The sequence below is a fragment of the Narcine bancroftii genome, chromosome 6, assembly GCF_036971445.1.
Source record: "Narcine bancroftii isolate sNarBan1 chromosome 6, sNarBan1.hap1, whole genome shotgun sequence".
In the NCBI taxonomy this organism is placed as follows: Eukaryota; Metazoa; Chordata; class Chondrichthyes; order Torpediniformes; family Narcinidae; genus Narcine; species Narcine bancroftii.
In genome coordinates this window covers 117,823,447-117,842,825 of record NC_091474.1, presented here as the reverse complement: position 1 = coordinate 117,842,825, position 19,379 = coordinate 117,823,447, and positions in this window count along the sequence as shown.

The following is a 19,379-nucleotide window of genomic DNA, read 5'->3' as shown; positions in this document are numbered from 1 at the left end:
CACTGTTGCTATGCTTCTGATTTCCCGGCTCAGATTCACCGGCTCTGATTCCGCACCTCTGATTCCACGCCTCTCTTTCTGTGTCTCTGATTCCCCGCCTCTGATTCCATGCCTCTGATTACCCGCCTCTGATACCCTGCCTCTCTTTCCCTGCCTCTATTTCCGTGCCTCTTTCTCTGCATCTCGTTTCCCACATCTCATTTCCCCCTTCTGATAACCCGCATCAGATTTTCTGCCACAGATTCCCTGCCTCAGATTCCCTACCTCAGATTCCCTGCATCTGATTGCCCGCCTCTGATTCCCTGCCTCTGATTCCCTGCCTCTGATTCCCTGCATCTGATTGCCCGCCTCTGATTCCCTGCCTCTGATTCCCCGCCTCTGATTCCCCGCCTCTGATTCCCCGCCTCTGATTCCCCACCTCTGATTCCCCACTTCTGATTCCCCGCCTCTGATTCCCCGCCTCTGATTCCCCGCCTCTGATTCCCCGCCTCTGATTCCCCACCTCTGATTCACTGCCTCCATTTCCGCTCAACTTTCCTGGCCTACGTTTCCCCACATATCTTTCCCCGCCTCTGAATTCCCGCCTCTGATTCCACGACTCTGATTCCCCGCCTCTGATTCCCCACCTCTGATTCCCCGCCTCTGATTCCCCTCCTCTGATACCCCGCTTCTGATTCCCCACCTCTGATTCCCCGCATCTGATTCCCCGCATCTGATTCCCCGCCTCTGATTCCCCGCTTCTGATTCCCCGCCTCTGATTCCCCGCCTCTGATTCCCTGCCTCAGATTCACTGCATCAGATTCCCTTCATCTGATTCCCTGCCTCTGATTCCCCGCCTCTGTTTACCCGACTGTTTCCCCGCCTCTGATTCACCACCTCATATTCGGCATCTCAGGTTCCCTGCCTCAGATTCCCTGCCTCAGATTCCCTGCATCAGATTCCCTTCATTTGATTCCCTGCGTCTGATTCCCTGCCTCTGATTCCCTGCATCTGATTCCCCGCCTCTGATTCCCCACCTCTGATTCCCCGCCTCTGATTCCCCACCTCTGATTCCCCACTTCTGATTCCCCGCCTCTGATTCCCCGCCTCTGATTCACCGCCTCTGATTCACCGCCTCTGATTCCCCGCCTCTGATTCCCCACCTCTGATTCCCCACTTCTGATTGCCCGCCTCTGATTCCACGCCTCTGATTCCCCGCCTCTGATTCCCTACCTCTGATTCCCCACTTCTGATTCCCCACCTCTGATTCCCCGCCTCTGATTCCACGCCTCTGATTCCCCACTTCTGAATCCCCACCTCTGATTCTCCGCCTCTGATAACCTGCCTCTGATAACTTTTTACTGATTCCCTGCCGCAGATTCCCTGCCTCCGATTCCCTGCCTCAGATTCCCTGCCTCAGATTCCCTGCATCAGATTCCCTTCATCTGATTCCCCGCCTCTGATTCCCCACCTCTGTCTCTACGCCTCTATTTTGCCTGCACTCTTTCCCCTCCACTCTTTCTGTGCCTCTCTTTCCCTCCCTCAATTTCAACAACTCTGTTTGATCTGTTCTGTGTACCTAATTTTCAACACACAAGTTCCAACCACTATGTTTCGCCCATCTCTTTCGCTGCCTCTATTTATGCAGCTATGTTTACCCACTTCTGTTTACCCGCCTGATTCCCCACATCTCTTTCCCCACTTCTGATTCCACGCCTCTGATTCCCCGCCTCTGATTCCCCGCCTCTGATTCCCCGCCTCTGATTCCCCTCCTCTGATACCCCGCTTCTGATTCCCCACCTCTGATTCCCCGCATCTGATTCCCCGCATCTGATTCCCCGCCTCTGATTCCCCGCCTCTGATTCCCCGCCTCTGATTCCCCGCCTCTGATTCCATGCCTCTGATTCCCCGCCTATGTTTACCCGCCTCTGTTTACCCGCCTGTTTCCCCGCCTCAGATTCCCTGCCTCAGATTCACTGCATCAGATTCCCTTCATCTGATTCCCTGCCTCTGATTCCACGCCTCTGTTTACCCGACTGTTTCCCCGCCTCTGATTCACCACCTCATATTCGCCATCTCAGGTTCCCTGCCTCAGATTCCCTGCCTCAGATTCCCTGCATCAGATTCCCTTCATTTGATTCCCTGCGTCTGATTCCCTGCCTCTGATTCCCTGCATCTGATTCCCCGCCTCTGATTCCCCGCCTCTGATTCGCCGCCTCTGATTCACCGCCTCCCTTTCCGCGCAACTTTCCTGGCCTACGTTTCCCCACATCTCTTTCCCCACCTCTGATTCCACGCCTCAGATTCGCCGTCTCTGATTTCCCGCCTCTGATTCCCTGCCTCTGATTCCCCGCCTCTGATTCCCTGCCTCTGATTCCCCCCTCTGATTCCCCGCCTCTGATTCCCCACCTCTGATTCCCCGCCTCTGATTCCCTGCCTCTCTTTCCCTGCCTCTATTTCCGTGCCTCTTTCTCTGCATCTCGTTTCCCAAATCTCATTTCCCCCTTCTGATAACCCTCATCAGATTCCCTGCCACAGATTCCCTGCCTCAGATTCCCTGCCTCAGATTCCCTGCATCAGATTCCCTTCATCTGATTCCCTGCCTCTGATTCCCCGCCTCTGATTCCCCACCTCTGACTCCCTGCCTCAGATTCCCTGCCTCTGATTCCCTGCCTCTGATTCCCTGCCTCTGATTTCCTGCATCTGATTGCCCGCCTATGATTCTCCGCCTCTGATTCCCCGCCTCTTATTCCCCGCCTCTGATTCCCCGCCTCTGATTCCCCGCCTCTGATTCCCCGCATCTGATTCCCTGCCTCTGATAACCTGCCTCTGATTCCCTGCCTCTGATTCCCTGCCTCTGAGTCCCCACCTCTGATTCCCCGCGTCCGATTCCGCACCCATGTTTCACCGCCTCTGTTGCTATGCTTCTGATTTCCCGGCTCAGATTCACCGGCTCTGATTCCGCACCTCTGATTCCACGCCTCTCTTTCTGTGTCTCTGATTCCCCGCCTCTGATTCCATGCCTCTGATTACCCGCCTCTGATACCCTGCCTCTCTTTCCCTGCCTCTATTTCCGTGCCTCTTTCTCTGCATCTCGTTTCCCACATCTCATTTCCCCCTTCTGATAACCCGCATCAGATTTTCTGCCACAGATTCCCTGCCTCAGATTCCCTACCTCAGATTCCCTGCATCTGATTGCCCGCGTCTGATTCCCTGCCTCTGATTCCCCGCCTCTAATTCCCCATCTGTGATTCACAACTTCTGATGCCCCACCTCTGATTCCCCATATCTGATTCCCCGCCTCTGTTTCCCCGCCTCTGATTCCCTGCCTCTGATTCCCTGCCTCTGATTCCCAACCTCGGATTCCCCACCTCTGATTCCCCATATCTGATTCCCCGCCTCTGTTTCCCCGCCTCTGTTTCCCCGCCTCTGATTCCCCGCCTCTGTTTCCCTATATCTAATTGCCCACCTCTGATGCCCCAAATCTGATTCCCCGCCCCTGATTCCCCAGCTCTGATTCCCCTCCTCTGATTCCCTGCATCCGATTCCCCATATCTGATTCCCCGCCTCTGTTTCCCCGCCACTGATTCCCCGCCTCTGTTTCCCCATATCTGATTCCCCGCCTCTGATTCCCAACTATGATTCCCCGCCTCTGATTCCCCGCCTCTGATTCACCGCCTCCCTTTCCGTGCATCTTTCCTGGCCTACGTTTCCCCACATCTCTTTCCCCACCTCTGATTCCACGCCTCAGATTCGCCGTCTCTGATTTCCCGCCTCTGATTCCCTGCCTCTGATTCCCAACCTCTGATTCCACACCTCTGATTCCCCATATCTGATTCCCCGCCTCTATTTCCCCATATCTGATTCCCCGCCTCTGATTCCCCAACTCTGATTCCCCGCCTCTGATTCCCCAGCTCTGATTCCCCGCCTCTGATTCACGGCGTCCGATTCCCTGCCTCTGATTCCCCGCCTCTGATTCCCCATCTCTGATTCACCACCTCTGATTCCCCACCTCTGATTCCCCATATCTAATTCCCCGCCTCTGTTTTCCCGCCTCTGATTCCCCGCCTCTGTTTCCCCATATCTGATTGCCCGCCTCTGAATCCCCAACTCTGATTCCCTGCCTCAGATTCCCCAGCTCTGATTCCCCGCCTTTGATTCCCCCCGTCTGATTCCCAGCCTCTGAATCCCCGTGTCTGATTTCCTGCCTCTGATTCCCCGCCTCTGATTCCCCATCTCTGATTCACCGCCTCTGATTCCCCACCTCTGATTCCCCATCTCTGATTCCGCACATCCAATTCCCTGCCTCTGATTCCCCAACTCTGATTCCCCACCTCTGATTCCCCAGCTCTGATTCCCCGCCTCAGATTCCCAGCTTCTGATTCCCTGCCTCTGATTCCCCGCCTCTGATTCCCTGCCTCTGATTCCCCATATCTGATTCCCCGCCTCTGATTCCCCAACTCTGATTCCCCGCTTCTGATTCCCCAGCTCTGAATCCCCGCCTCTGATTCCCCGCGTCTGATTCCCTGCCTCTGATTCCCCGCCTCTAATTCCCCATCTGTGATTCACAACTTCTGATGCCCCACCTCTGATTCCCCATATCTGATTCCCCGCCTCTGTTTCCCCGCCTCTGATTCCCTGCCTCTGATTCCCTGCCTCTGATTCCCAACCTCGGATTCCCCACCTCTGATTCCCCATATCTGATTCCCCGCCTCTGTTTCCCCGCCTCTGTTTCCCCGCCTCTGATTCCCCGCCTCTGTTTCCCTATATCTAATTGCCCACCTCTGATGCCCCAACTCTGATTCCCCGCCCCTGATTCCCCAGCTCTGATTCCCCGCCTCTGATTCCCTGCATCCGATTCCCCATATCTGATTCCCCGCCTCTGTTTCCCCGCCACTGATTCCCCGCCTCTGTTTCCCCATATCTGATTCCCCGCCTCTGATTCCCAACTATGATTCCCCGCCTCTGATTCCCCAGCTCTGATTCCCTGCCTCTGATTCCCCGCGTTCTATTCCCTGCCTCTGATTCCCCGCCTGTGATTCCCCATCACTGATTCACCACCTCTGATTCCCCACCTCTGATTCCTCATATCTAATTCCCCGCCTCTGTTTTCCCGCCTCTGATTCCCCGCCTCTGTTTCCCCATATCTGATTCCCCGCCTCTGAATCCCCAACTCTGATTCCCTGCCTCAGATTCCCCAGCTCTGATTCCCCGCCTTTGATTCCCCCCGTCTGATTCCCAGCCTCTGAATCCCCGTGTCTGATTTCCTGCCTCTGATTCCCCGCCTCTGATTCCCCATCTCTGATTCACCGCCTCTGATTCCCCACCTCTGATTCACTGCCTCCATTTCCGCTCAACTTTCCTGGCCTACGTTTCCCCACATATCTTTCCCCGCCTCTGAATTCCCGCCTCTGATTCCACGCCTCTGATTCCCCGCCTCTGATTCCCCGCCTCTGATTCCCCGCCTCTGATTCCCTGCCTCTGATTCCCCGCCTCTGATTCCCCGCCTCTGATTCCCCGCCTATGTTTACCCGCCTCTGTTTACCCGCCTGTTTCCCCGCCTCAGATTCCCTGCCTCAGATTCCCTGCATCAGATTCCCTTCATCTGATTCCCTGCCTCTGATTCCCTGCCTCTGATTCCCCACCTCTGATTCCCTGCCTCTGATTCTCCACCGCAGATTCCCCCCTCTGATTCCCCGCCTCTGATTCCCCGCCTCTGATTCCCCGCCTCTGAATCCACCCTCTGATTCCCCGCCTCTGATTCCCCGCCTCTGATTCCCCACATCAGATTCCCTGCCTCCGATTCCCTGCCTCAGATTCCCTGCCTCAGATTCCCTGCATCAGATTCCCTTCATCTGATTCCCTGCCGCTGATTCCCCGCCTCTGATTCCACGCCACTGATTCGCCACCTCTGTCTCTACGCCTCTATTTTGCCTGCACTCTCTCCCCTCCACTCTTTCCGTGCCTCTCTTTCCCTCCCTCAATTTCAACAACTCTGTTTGATCTGTTCTGTGTAACTCATTTTCAACATACAAGTTCCAACCACTATGTTTCGCCCATCTCTTTCGCCGCCTCTATTTGTGCACCTATGTTTACCCGCTTCTGTTTACCCGCCTGTTTCCCCACATCTCTTTCCACACCTCTGATTCCACGCCTCTGATTCGCCGCCTCTGATTGCTCCCCTCTGATTCCCTGCCTCTGATTCCCCGCCTCTGATTCGCCGCCTCTGATTCACCGCCTCTGATTCACCGCCTCCCTTTCCGCGCAACTTTCCTGGCCTACGTTTCCCCACATCTCTTTCCCCACCTCTGATTCCACGCCTCAGATTCGCCGTCTCTGATTTCCCGCCTCTGATTCCCTGCCTCTGATTCCCCGCCTCTGATTCCCTGCCTCTGATTCCCCCCTCTGATTCCCCGCCTCTGATTCCCCACCTCTGATTCCCCGCCTCTGATTCCCTGCCTCTCTTTCCCTGCCTCTATTTCCGTGCCTCTTTCTCTGCATCTCGTTTCCCAAATCTCATTTCCCCCTTCTGATAACCCTCATCAGATTCCCTGCCACAGATTCCCTGCCTCAGATTCCCTGCCTCAGATTCCCTGCATCAGATTCCCTTCATCTGATTCCCTGCCTCTGATTCCCCGCCTCTGATTCCCCACCTCTGACTCCCTGCCTCAGATTCCCTGCCTCTGATTCCCTGCCTCTGATTCCCTGCCTCTGATTTCCGGCATCTGATTGCCCGCCTATGATTCTCCGCCTCTGATTCCCCGCCTCTGATTCCCCGCCTCTGATTCCCCGCCTCTGATTCCCCGCCTCTGATTCCCCGCATCTGATTCCCTGCCTCTGATAACCTGCCTCTGATTCCCTGCCTCTGATTCCCTGCCTCTGAGTCCCCACCTCTGATTCCCCGCGTCCGATTCCGCACCCATGTTTCACCGCCTCTGTTGCTATGCTTCTGATTTCCCGGCTCAGATTCACCGGCTCTGATTCCGCACCTCTGATTCCACGCCTCTCTTTCTGTGTCTCTGATTCCCCGCCTCTGATTCCATGCCTCTGATTACCCGCCTCTGATACCCTGCCTCTCTTTCCCTGCCTCTATTTCCGTGCCTCTTTCTCTGCATCTCGTTTCCCACATCTCATTTCCCCCTTCTGATAACCCGCATCAGATTTTCTGCCACAGATTCCCTGCCTCAGATTCCCTACCTCAGATTCCCTGCATCTGATTGCCCGCCTCTGATTCCCTGCCTCTGATTCCCTGCCTCTGATTCCCTGCATCTGATTGCCCGCCTCTGATTCCCTGCCTCTGATTCCCTCCACTGATTCCCCGCCTCTGATTCCCCGCCTCTGATTCCCCACCTCTGATTCCCCACTTCTGATTCCCCGCCTCTGATTCCCCGCCTCTGATTCCCCGCCTCTGATTCCCCGCCTCTGATTCCCAACCTCTGATTCACTGCCTCCATTTCCGCTCAACTTTCCTGGCCTACGTTTCCCCACATATCTTTCCCCGCCTCTGAATTCCCGCCTCTGATTCCACGCCTCTGATTCCCCGCCTCTGAATCCCCAACTCTGATTCCCTGCCTCAGATTCCCCAGCTCTGATTCCCCGCCTTTGATTCCCCCCGTCTGATTCCCAGCCTCTGAATCCCCGTGTCTGATTTCCTGCCTCTGATTCCCCGCCTCTGATTCCCCATCTCTGATTCACCGCCTCTGATTCCCCACCTCTGATTCCCCATCTCTGATTCCGCACATCCAATTCCCTGCCTCTGATTCCCCAACTCTGATTCCCCACCTCTGATTCCCCAGCTCTGATTCCCCGCCTCAGATTCCCCGCTTCTGATTCCCTGCCTCTGATTCCCCGCCTCTGATTCCCTACCTCTGATTCCCCACTTCTGATTCCCCACCTCTGATTCCCCGCCTCTGATTCCACGCCTCTGATTCCCCACTTCTGAATCCCCACCTCTGATTCTCCGCCTCTGATACCCTGCCTCTGATAACTTTTTACTGATTCCCTGCCGCAGATTCCCTGCCTCCGATTCCCTGCCTCAGATTCCCTGCCTCAGATTCCCTGCATCAGATTCCCTTCATCTGATTCCCCGCCTCTGATTCCCCACCTCTGTCTCTACGCCTCTATTTTGCCTGCACTCTTTCCCCTCCACTCTTTCTGTGCCTCTCTTTCCCTCCCTCAATTTCAACAACTCTGTTTGATCTGTTCTGTGTACCTAATTTTCAACACACAAGTTCCAACCACTATGTTTCGCCCATCTCTTTCGCTGCCTCTATTTATGCAGCTATGTTTACCCGCTTCTGTTTACCCGCCTGATTCCCCACATCTCTTTCCCCACCTCTGATTCCACGCCTCTGATTCCCCGCCTCTGATTCCCCGCCTCTGATTCCCCGCCTCTGATTCCCCTCCTCTGATACCCCGCTTCTGATTCCCCACCTCTGATTCCCCGCATCTGATTCCCCGCATCTGATTCCCCGCCTCTGATTCCCCGCCTCTGATTCCCCGCCTCTGATTCCCCGCCTCTGATTCCATGCCTCTGATTCCCCGCCTATGTTTACCCGCCTCTGTTTACCCGCCTGTTTCCCCGCCTCAGATTCCCTGCCTCAGATTCACTGCATCAGATTCCCTTCATCTGATTCCCTGCCTCTGATTCCCCGCCTCTGTTTACCCGACTGTTTCCCCGCCTCTGATTCACCACCTCATATTCGCCATCTCAGGTTCCCTGCCTCAGATTCCCTGCCTCAGATTCCCTGCATCAGATTCCCTTCATTTGATTCCCTGCGTCTGATTCCCTGCCTCTGATTCCCTGCATCTGATTCCCCGCCTCTGATTCCCCGCCTCTGTTTCGCCGCCTCTGATTCACCGCCTCCCTTTCTGCGCAACTTTCCTGGCCTACGTTTCCCCACATCTCTTTCCCCACCTCTGATTCCACGCCTCAGATTCGCCGTCTCTGATTTCCCGCCTCTGATTCCCTGCCTCTGATTCCCCGCCTCTGATTCCCTGCCTCTGATTCCCCCCTCTGATTCCCCGCCTCTGATTCCCCACCTCTGATTCCCCGCCTCTGATTCCCTGCCTCTCTTTCCCTGCCTCTATTTCCGTGCCTCTTTCTCTGAATCTCGTTTCCCAAATCTCATTTCCCCCTTCTGATAACCCTCATTAGATTCCCTGCCACAGATTCCCTGCCTCAGATTCCCTGCCTCAGATTCCCTGCATCAGATTCCCTTCATCTGATTCCCTGCCTCTGATTCCCCGCCTCTGATTCCCCACCTCTGACTCCCTGCCTCAGATTCCCTGCCTCTGATTCCCTGCCTCTGATTCCCTGCCTCTGATTTCCTGCATCTGATTGCCCGCCTATGATTCTCCGCCTCTGATTCCCCGCCTCTGATTCCCCGCCTCTGATTCCCCGCCTCTGATTCCCCGCCTCTGATTCCCCGCATCTGATTCCCTGCCTCTGATAACCTGCCTCTGATTCCCTGCCTCTGATTCCCTGCCTCTGAGTCCCCACCTCTGATTCCCCGCGTCCGATTCCGCACCCATGTTTCACCGCCTCTGTTGCTATGCTTCTGATTTCCCGGCTCAGATTCACCGGCTCTGATTCCGCACCTCTGATTCCACGCCTCTCTTTCTGTGTCTCTGATTCCCCGCCTCTGATTCCATGCCTCTGATTACCCGCCTCTGATACCCTGCCTCTCTTTCCCTGCCTCTATTTCCGTGCCTCTTTCTCTGCATCTCGTTTCCCACATCTCATTTCCCACTTCTGATAACCCGCATCAGATTTTCTGCCACAGATTCCCTGCCTCAGATTCCCTACCTCAGATTCCCTGCATCTGATTGCCCGCCTCTGATTCCCTGCCTCTGATTCCCTGCCTCTGATTCCCTGCATCTGATTCCCCGCGTCTGATTCCCTGCCTCTGATTCCCCGCCTCTAATTCCCCATCTGTGATTCACAACTTCTGATGCCCCACCTCTGATTCCCCATATCTGATTCCCCGCCTCTGTTTCCCCGCCTCTGATTCCCTGCCTCTGATTCCCTGCCTCTGATTCCCAACCTCGGATTCCCCACCTCTGATTCCCCATATCTGATTCCCCGCCTCTGTTTCCCCGCCTCTGTTTACCCGCCTCTGATTCCCCGCCTCTGTTTCCCTATATCTAATTGCCCACCTCTGATGCCCCAAATCTGATTCCCCGCCCCTGATTCCCCAGCTCTGATTCCCCTCCTCTGATTCCCTGCATCCGATTCCCCATATCTGATTCCCCGCCTCTGTTTCCCCGCCACTGATTCCCCGCCTCTGTTTCCCCATATCTGATTCCCCGCCTCTGATTCCCAACTATGATTCCCCGCCTCTGATTCCCCGCCTCTGATTCACCGCCTCCCTTTCCGTGCATCTTTCCTGGCCTACGTTTCCCCACATCTCTTTCCCCACCTCTGATTCCACGCCTCAGATTCGCCGTCTCTGATTTCCCGCCTCTGATTCCCTGCCTCTGATTCCCAACCTCTGATTCCACACCTCTGATTCCCCATATCTGATTCCCCGCCTCTATTTCCCCATATCTGATTCCCCGCCTCTGATTCCCCAACTCTGATTCCCCGCCTCTGATTCCCCAGCTCTGATTCCCCGCCTCTGATTCCCGGCGTCCGATTCCCTGCCTCTGATTCCCCGCCTCTGATTCCCCATCTCTGATTCACCACCTCTGATTCCCCACCTCTGATTCCCCATATCTAATTCCCCGCCTCTGTTTTCCCGCCTCTGATTCCCCGCCTCTGTTTCCCCATATCTGATTCCCCGCCTCTGAATCCCCAACTCTGATTCCCTGCCTCAGATTCCCCAGCTCTGATTCCCCGCCTTTGATTCCCCCCGTCTGATTCCCAGCCTCTGAATCCCCGTGTCTGATTTCCTGCCTCTGATTCCCCGCCTCTGATTCCCCATCTCTGATTCACCGCCTCTGATTCCCCACCTCTGATTCCCCATCTCTGATTCCGCACATCCAATTCCCTGCCTCTGATTCCCCAACTCTGATTCCCCACCTCTGATTCCCCAGCTCTGATTCCCCGCCTCAGATTCCCATCTTCTGATTCCCTGCCTCTGATTCCCCGCCTCTGATTCCCTGCCTCTGATTCCCCATATCTGATTCCCCGCCTCTGATTCCCCAACTCTGATTCCCCGCTTCTGATTCCCCAGCTCTGAATCCCCGCCTCTGATTCCCCGCGTCTGATTCCCTGCCTCTAATTCCCCGCCTCTAATTCCCCATCTGTGATTCACAACTTCTGATGCCCCACCTCTGATTCCCCATATCTGATTCCCCGCCTCTGTTTCCCCGCCTCTGATTCCCTGCCTCTGATTCCCTGCCTCTGATTCCCAACCTCGGATTCCCCACCTCTGATTCCCCATATCTGATTCCCCGCCTCTGTTTCCCCGCCTCTGTTTCCCCGCCTCTGATTCCCCGCCTCTGTTTCCCTATATCTAATTGCCCACCTCTGATGCCCCAACTCTGATTCCCCGCCCCTGATTCCCCAGCTCTGATTCCCCGCCTCTGATTCCCTGCATCCGATTCCCCATATCTGATTCCCCGCCTCTGTTTCCCCGCCACTGATTCCCCGCCTCTGTTTCCCCATATCTGATTCCCCGCCTCTGATTCCCAACTATGATTCCCCGCCTCTGATTCCCCAGCTCTGATTCCCTGCCTCTGATTCCCCGCGTTCTATTCCCTGCCTCTGATTCCCCGCCTGTGATTCCCCATCACTGATTCACCACCTCTGATTCCCCACCTCTGATTCCCCATATCTAATTCCCCGCCTCTGTTTTCCCGCCTCTGATTCCCCGCCTCTGTTTCCCCATATCTGATTCCCCGCCTCTGAATCCCCAACTCTGATTCCCTGCCTCAGATTCCCCAGCTCTGATTCCCCGCCTTTGATTCCCCCCGTCTGATTCCCAGCCTCTGAATCCCCGTGTCTGATTTCCTGCCTCTGATTCCCCGCCTCTGATTCCCCATCTCTGATTCACCGCCTCTGATTCCCCACCTCTGATTCACTGCCTCCATTTCCGCTCAACTTTCCTGGCCTACGTTTCCCCACATATCTTTCCCCGCCTCTGAATTCCCGCCTCTGATTCCACGCCTCTGATTCCCCGCCTCTGATTCCCCGCCTCTGATTCCCCGCCTCTGATTCCCCGCCTCTGATTCCCCGCCTCTGATTCGCCGCCTCTGATTCCCCGCCTATGTTTACCCGCCTCTGTTTACCCGCCTGTTTCCCGCCTCAGATTCCCTGCCTCAGATTCCCTGCATCAGATTCCCTTCATCTGATTCCCTGCCTCTGATTCCCTGCCTCTGATTCCCCGCCTCTGATTCCCTGCCTCTGATTCCCCACCGCAGATTCCCCCCTCTGATTCCCCGCCTCTGATTCCCCGCCTCTGATTCCCCGCCTCTGAATCCACCCTCTGATTCCCCGCCTCTGATTCCCCGCCTCTGATTCGCCACATCAGATTCCCTGCCTCCGATTCCCTGCCTCAGATTCCCTGCCTCAGATTCCCTGCATCAGATTCCCTTCATCTGATTCCCTGCCTCTGATTCCCCGCCTCTGATTCCCCGCCACTGATTAGCCACCTCTGTCTCTACGCCTCTATTTTGCCTGCACTCTCTCCCCTCCACTCTTTCCGTGACTCTCTTTCCCTCCCTCAATTTCAACAACTCTGTTTGATCTGTTCTGTGTAACTCATTTTCAACATACAAGTTCCAACCACTATGTTTCGCCCATCTCTTTCGCCGCCTCTATTTGTGCACCTATGTTTACCCGCTTCTGTTTACCCGCCTGTTTCCCCACATCTCTTTCCACACCTCTGATTCCACGCCTCTGATTCGCCGCCTCTGATTGCTCCCCTCTGATTCCCTGCCTCTGATTCCCCGCCTCTGATTCGCCGCCTCTGATTCACCGCCTCTGATTCACCGCCTCCCTTTCCGCGCAACTTTCCTGGCCTACGTTTCCCCACATCTCTTTCCCCACCTCTGATTCCACGCCTCAGATTCGCCGTCTCTGATTTCCCGCCTCTGATTCCCTGCCTCTGATTCCCCGCCTCTGATTCCCTGCCTCTGATTCCCCCCTCTGATTCCCCGCCTCTGATTCCCCACCTCTGATTCCCCGCCTCTGATTCCCTGCCTCTCTTTCCCTGCCTCTATTTCCGTGCCTCTTTCTCTCCACTCGTTTCCCAAATCTCATTTCCCCCTTCTGATAACCCTCATCAGATTCCCTGCCACAGATTCCCTGCCTCAGATTCCCTGCCTCAGATTCCCTGCATCAGATTCCCTTCATCTGATTCCCTGCCTCTGATTCCCCGCCTCTGATTCCCCACCTCTGACTCCCTGCCTCAGATTCCCTGCCTCTGATTCCCTGCCTCTGATTCCCTGCCTCTGATTTCCTGCATCTGATTGCCCGCCTATGATTCTCCGCCTCTGATTCCCCGCCTCTGATTCCCCACCTCTGATTCCCCGCCTCTGATTCCCCGCCTCTGATTCCCCGCATCTGATTCCCTGCCTCTGATAACCTGCCTCTGATTCCCTGCCTCTGATTCCCTGCCTCTGAGTCCCCACCTCTGATTCCCCGCGTCCGATTCCGCACCCATGTTTCACCGCCTCTGTTGCTATGCTTCTGATTTCCCGGCTCAGATTCACCGGCTCTGATTCCGCACCTCTGATTCCACGCCTCTCTTTCTGTGTCTCTGATTCCCCGCCTCTGATTCCATGCCTCTGATTACCCGCCTCTGATACCCTGCCTCTCTTTCCCTGCCTCTATTTCCGTGCCTCTTTCTCTGCATCTCGTTTCCCACATCTCATTTCCCCCTTCTGATAACCCGCATCAGATTTTCTGCCACAGATTCCCTGCCTCAGATTCCCTACCTCAGATTCCCTGCATCTGATTGCCCGCCTCTGATTCCCTGCCTCTGATTCCCTGCCTCTGATTCCCTGCATCTGATTGCCCGCCTCTGATTCCCTGCCTCTGATTCCCCGCCTCTGATTCCCCGCCTCTGATTCCCCGCCTCTGATTCCCCACCTCTGATTCCCCACTTCTGATTCCCCGCCTCTGATTCCCCGCCTCTGATTCCCCGCCTCTGATTCCCCGCCTCTGATTCCCCACCTCTGATTCACTGCCTCCATTTCCGCTCAACTTTCCTGGCCTACGTTTCCCCACATATCTTTCCCCGCCTCTGAATTCCCGCCTCTGATTCCACGACTCTGATTCCCCGCCTCTGATTCCCCACCTCTGATTCCCCGCCTCTGATTCCCCTCCTCTGATACCCCGCTTCTGATTCCCCACCTCTGATTCCCCGCATCTGATTCCCCGCATCTGATTCCCCGCCTCTGATTCCCCGCCTCTGATTCCCCGCCTCTGATTCCCCGCCTCTGATTCCATGCCTCTGATTCCCCGCCTATGTTTACCCGCCTCTGTTTACCCGCCTGTTTCCCCGCCTCAGATTCCCTGCCTCAGATTCACTGCATCAGATTCCCTTCATCTGATTCCCTGCCTCTGATTCCCCGCCTCTGTTTACCCGACTGTTTCCCCGCCTCTGATTCACCACCTCATATTCGCCATCTCAGGTTCCCTGCCTCAGATTCCCTGCCTCAGATTCCCTGCATCAGATTCCCTTCATTTGATTCCCTGCGTCTGATTCCCTGCCTCTGATTCCCTGCATCTGATTCCCCGCCTCTGATTCCCCGCCTCTGATTCGCCGCCTCTGATTCACCGCCTCCCTATCCGCGCAACTTTCCTGGCCTACGTTTCCCCACATCTCTTTCCCAACCTCTGATTCCACGCCTCAGATTCGCCGTCTCTGATTTCCCGCCTCTGATTCCCTGCCTCTGATTCCCCGCCTCTGATTCCCTGCCTCTGATTCCCCCCTCTGATTCCCCGCCTCTGATTCCCCACCTCTGATTCCCCGCCTCTGATTCCCTGCCTCTCTTTCCCTGCCTCTATTTCCGTGCCTCTTTCTCTGCATCTCGTTTCCCAAATCTCATTTCCCCTTCTGATAACCCTCATCAGATTCCCTGCCACAGATTCCCTGCCTCAGATTCCCTGCCTCAGATTCCCTGCATCAGATTCCCTTCATCTGATTCCCTGCCTCTGATTCCCCGCCTCTGATTCCCCACCTCTGACTCCCTGCCTCAGATTCCCTGCCTCTGATTCCCTGCCTCTGATTCCCTGCCTCTAATTTCCTGCATCTGATTGCCCGCCTATGATTCTCCGCCTCTGATTCCCCGCCTCTGATTCCCCGCCTCTGATTCCCCGCCTCTGATTCCCCGCCTCTGATTCCCCACATCTGATTCCCTGCCTCTGATAACCTGCCTCTGATTCCCTGCCTCTGATTCCCTGCCTCTGAGTCCCCACCTCTGATTCCCCGCGTCCGATTCCGCACCCATGTTTCACCGCCTCTGTTGCTATGCTTCTGATTTCCCGGCTCAGATTCACCGGCTCTGATTCCGCACCTCTGATTCCACGCCTCTCTTTCTGTGTCTCTGATTCCCCGCCTCTGATTCCATGGCTCTGATTACCCGCCTCTGATACCCTGCCTCTCTTTCCCTGCCTCTATTTCCGTGCCTCTTTCTCTGCATCTCGTTTCCCACATCTCATTTCCCCCTTCTGATAACCCGCATCAGATTTTCTGCCACAGATTCCCTGCCTCAGATTCCCTACCTCAGATTCCCTGCATCTGATTGCCCGCCTCTGATTGCCCGCCTCTGATTCCCTGCCTCTGATTCCCTGCATCTGATTGCCCGCCTCTGATTCCCTGCCTCTGATTCCCCGCCTCTGATTCCCCGCCTCTGATTCCCCGCCTCTGATTCCCCGCCTCTGATTCCCCGCCTCTGATTCCCCGCCTCTGATTCCCCGCATCTGATTCCCTGCCTCTGATAACCTGCCTCTGATTCCCTGCCTCTGATTCCCTGCCTCCTAGTCCCCACCTCTGATTCCCCGCGTCCGATTCCGCACCCATGTTTCACCGCCTCTGTTGCTATGCTTCTGATTTCCCGGCTCAGATTCACCGGCTCTGATTCCGCACCTCTGATTCCACGCCTCTCTTTCTGTGTCTCTGATTCCCCGCCTCTGATTCCATGCCTCTCTTTCCCTGCCTCTATTTCCGTGCCTCTTTCTCTGCATCTCGTTTCCCACATCTCATTTCCCCCTTCTGATAACCCGCATCAGATTTTCTGCCACAGATTCCCTGCCTCAGATTCCCTACCTCAGATTCCCTGCATCTGATTGCCCGCCTCTGATTCCATGCCTCTGATTCCCTGCCTCTGATTCCCTGCATCTGATTGCCCGCCTCTGATTCCCTGCCTCTGATTCCCCGCCTCTGATTCCCCGCCTCTGATTCCCCGCCTCTGATTCCCCACCTCTGATTCCCCACTTCTGATTCCCCGCCTCTGATTCCCCGCCTCTGATTCCCCGCCTCTGATTCCCCGCCTCTGATTCCCCACCTCTGATTCACTGCCTCCATTTCCGCTCAACTTTCCTGGCCTACGTTTCCCACATATCTTTCCCCGCCTCTGAATTCCCGCCTCTGATTCCACGACTCTGATTCCCCGCCTCTGATTCCCCACCTCTGATTCCCCGCCTCTGATTCCCCTCCTCTGATACCCCGCTTCTGATTCCCCACCTCTGATTCCCCGCATCTGATTCCCCGCATCTGATTCCCCGCCTCTGATTCCCCGCCTCTGATTCCCCGCCTCTGATTCCCCGCCTCTGATTCCATGCCTCTGATTCCCCGCCTATGTTTACCCGCCTCTGTTTACCCGCCTGTTTCCCCGCCTCAGATTCCCTGCCTCAGATTCACTGCATCAGATTCCCTTCATCTGATTCCCTGCCTCTGATTCCACGCCTCTGTTTACCCGACTGTTTCCCCGCCTCTGATTCACCACCTCATATTCGCCATCTCAGGTTCCCTGCCTCAGATTCCCTGCCTCAGATTCCCTGCATCAGATTCCCTTCATTTGATTCCCTGCGTCTGATTCCCTGCCTCTGATTCCCTGCATCTGATTCCCCGCCTCTGATTCCCCGCCTCTGATTCGCCGCCTCTGATTCACCGCCTCCCTATCCGCGCAACTTTCCTGGCCTACGTTTCCCCACATCTCTTTCCCCACCTCTGATTCCACGCCTCAGATTCGCCGTCTCTGATTTCCCGCCTCTGATTCCCTGCCTCTGATTCCCCGCCTCTGATTCCCTGCCTCTGATTCCCCCCTCTGATTCCCCGCCTCTGATTCCCCACCTCTGATTCCCCGCCTCTGATTCCCTGCCTCTCTTTCCCTGCCTCTATTTCCGTGCCTCTTTCTCTGCATCTCGTTTCCCAAATCTCATTTCCCCTTCTGATAACCCTCATCAGATTCCCTGCCACAGATTCCCTGCCTCAGATTCCCTGCCTCAGATTCCCTGCATCAGATTCCCTTCATCTGATTCCCTGCCTCTGATTCCCAGCCTCTGATTCCCCACCTCTGACTCCCTGCCTCAGATTCCCTGCCTCTGATTCCCTGCCTCTGATTCCCTGCCTCTGATTTCCTGCATCTGATTGCCCGCCTATGATTCTCCGCCTCTGATTCCCCGCCTCTGATTCCCCGCCTCTGATTCCCCGCCTCTGATTCCCCGCCTCAGATTCCCAGCTTCTGATTCCCTGCCTCTGATTCCCCGCCTCTGATTCCCTGCCTCTGATTCCCCATATCTGATTCCCCGCCTCGGATTCCCCAACTCTGATTCCCCGCTTCTGATTCCCCAGCTCTGAATCCCCGCCTCTGATTCCCCGCGTCTGATTCCCTGCCTCTGATTCCCCGCCTCTAATTCCCCATCTGTGATTCACAACTTCTGATGCCCCACCTCTGATTCCCCATATCTGATTCCCCGCCTCTGTTTCCCCGCCTCTGATTCCCTGCCTCTGATTTCCTGCCTCTGATTCCCAACCTCGGATTCCCCACCTCTGATTCCCCATATCTGATTCCCCGCCTCTGTTTCCCCGCCTCTGTTTCCCCGCCTCTGATTCCCCGCCTCTGTTTCCCTATATCTAATTGCCCACCTCTGATGCCCCAACTCTGATTCCCCGCCCCTGATTCCCCATCTCTGATTCACCGCCTCTGATTCCCCACCTCAGATTCACTGCCTCCATTTCCGCTCAACTTTCCTGGCCTACGTTTCCCCACATATCTTTCCCCGCCTCTGAATTCCCGCCTCTGATTCCACGCCTCTGATTCCCCGCCTCTGATTCCCCGCCTCTGATTCCCCGCCTCTGATTCCCCGCCTCTGATTCCCCGCCTCTGATTCCCCGCCTCTGATTCCCCGCCTATGTTTACCCGCCTCTGTTTACCCGCCTGTTTCCCCGCCTCAGATTCCCTGCCTCAGATTCCCTGCATCAGATTCCCTTCATCTGATTCCCTGCCTCTGATTCCCTGCCTCTGATTCCCCGCCTCTGATTCCCTGCCTCTGATTCCCCACCTCAGATTCCCCCCTCTGATTCCCCGCCTCTGATTCCCCGCCTCTGATTCCCCGCCTCTGAATCCACCCTCTGATTCCCCGCCTCTGATTCCCCGCCTCTGATTCCCCACATCAGATTCCCTGCCTCCGATTCCCTGCCTCAGATTCCCTGCCTCAGATTCCCTGCATCAGATTCCCTTCATCTGATTCCCTGCCTCTGATTCCCCGCCTCTGATTCCCCGCCACTGATTCGCCACCTCTGTCTCTACGCCTCTATTTTGCCTGCACTCTATCCCCTCCACTCTTTCCGTGCCTCTCTTTCCCTCCCTCAATTTCAACAACTCTGTTTGATCTGTTCTGTGTAACTCATTTTCAACATACAAGTTCCAACCACTATGTTTCGCCCATCTCTTTCGCCGCCTCTATTTGTGCACCTATGTTTACCCGCTTCTGTTTACCTGCCTGTTTCCCCACATCTCTTTCCACACCTCTGATTCCACGCCTCTGATTCCCTGCCTCTGATTCCCCCCTCTGATTCCCCGCCTCTGATTCCCCACCTCTGATTCCCCGCCTCTGATTCCCTGCCTCTCTTTCCCTGCCTGTATTTCCGTGCCTCTTTCTCTGCATCTCGTTTCCCAAATCTCATTTCCCCCTTCTGATAACCCTCATCAGATTCCCTGCCACAGATTCCCTGCCTCAGATTCCCTGCCTCAGATTCCCTGCATCAGATTCCCTTCATCTGATTCCCTGCCTCTGATTCCCCGCCTCTGATTCCCCACCTCTGACTCCCTGCCTCAGATTCCCTGCCTCTGATTCCCTGCCTCTGATTCCCTGCCTCTGATTTCCTGCATCTGATTGCCCGCCTATGATTCTCCGCCTCTGATTCCCCGCCTCTGATTCCCCGCCTCTGATTCCCCGCCTCTGATTCCCCGCCTCTGATTCCCCGCATCTGATTCCCTGCCTC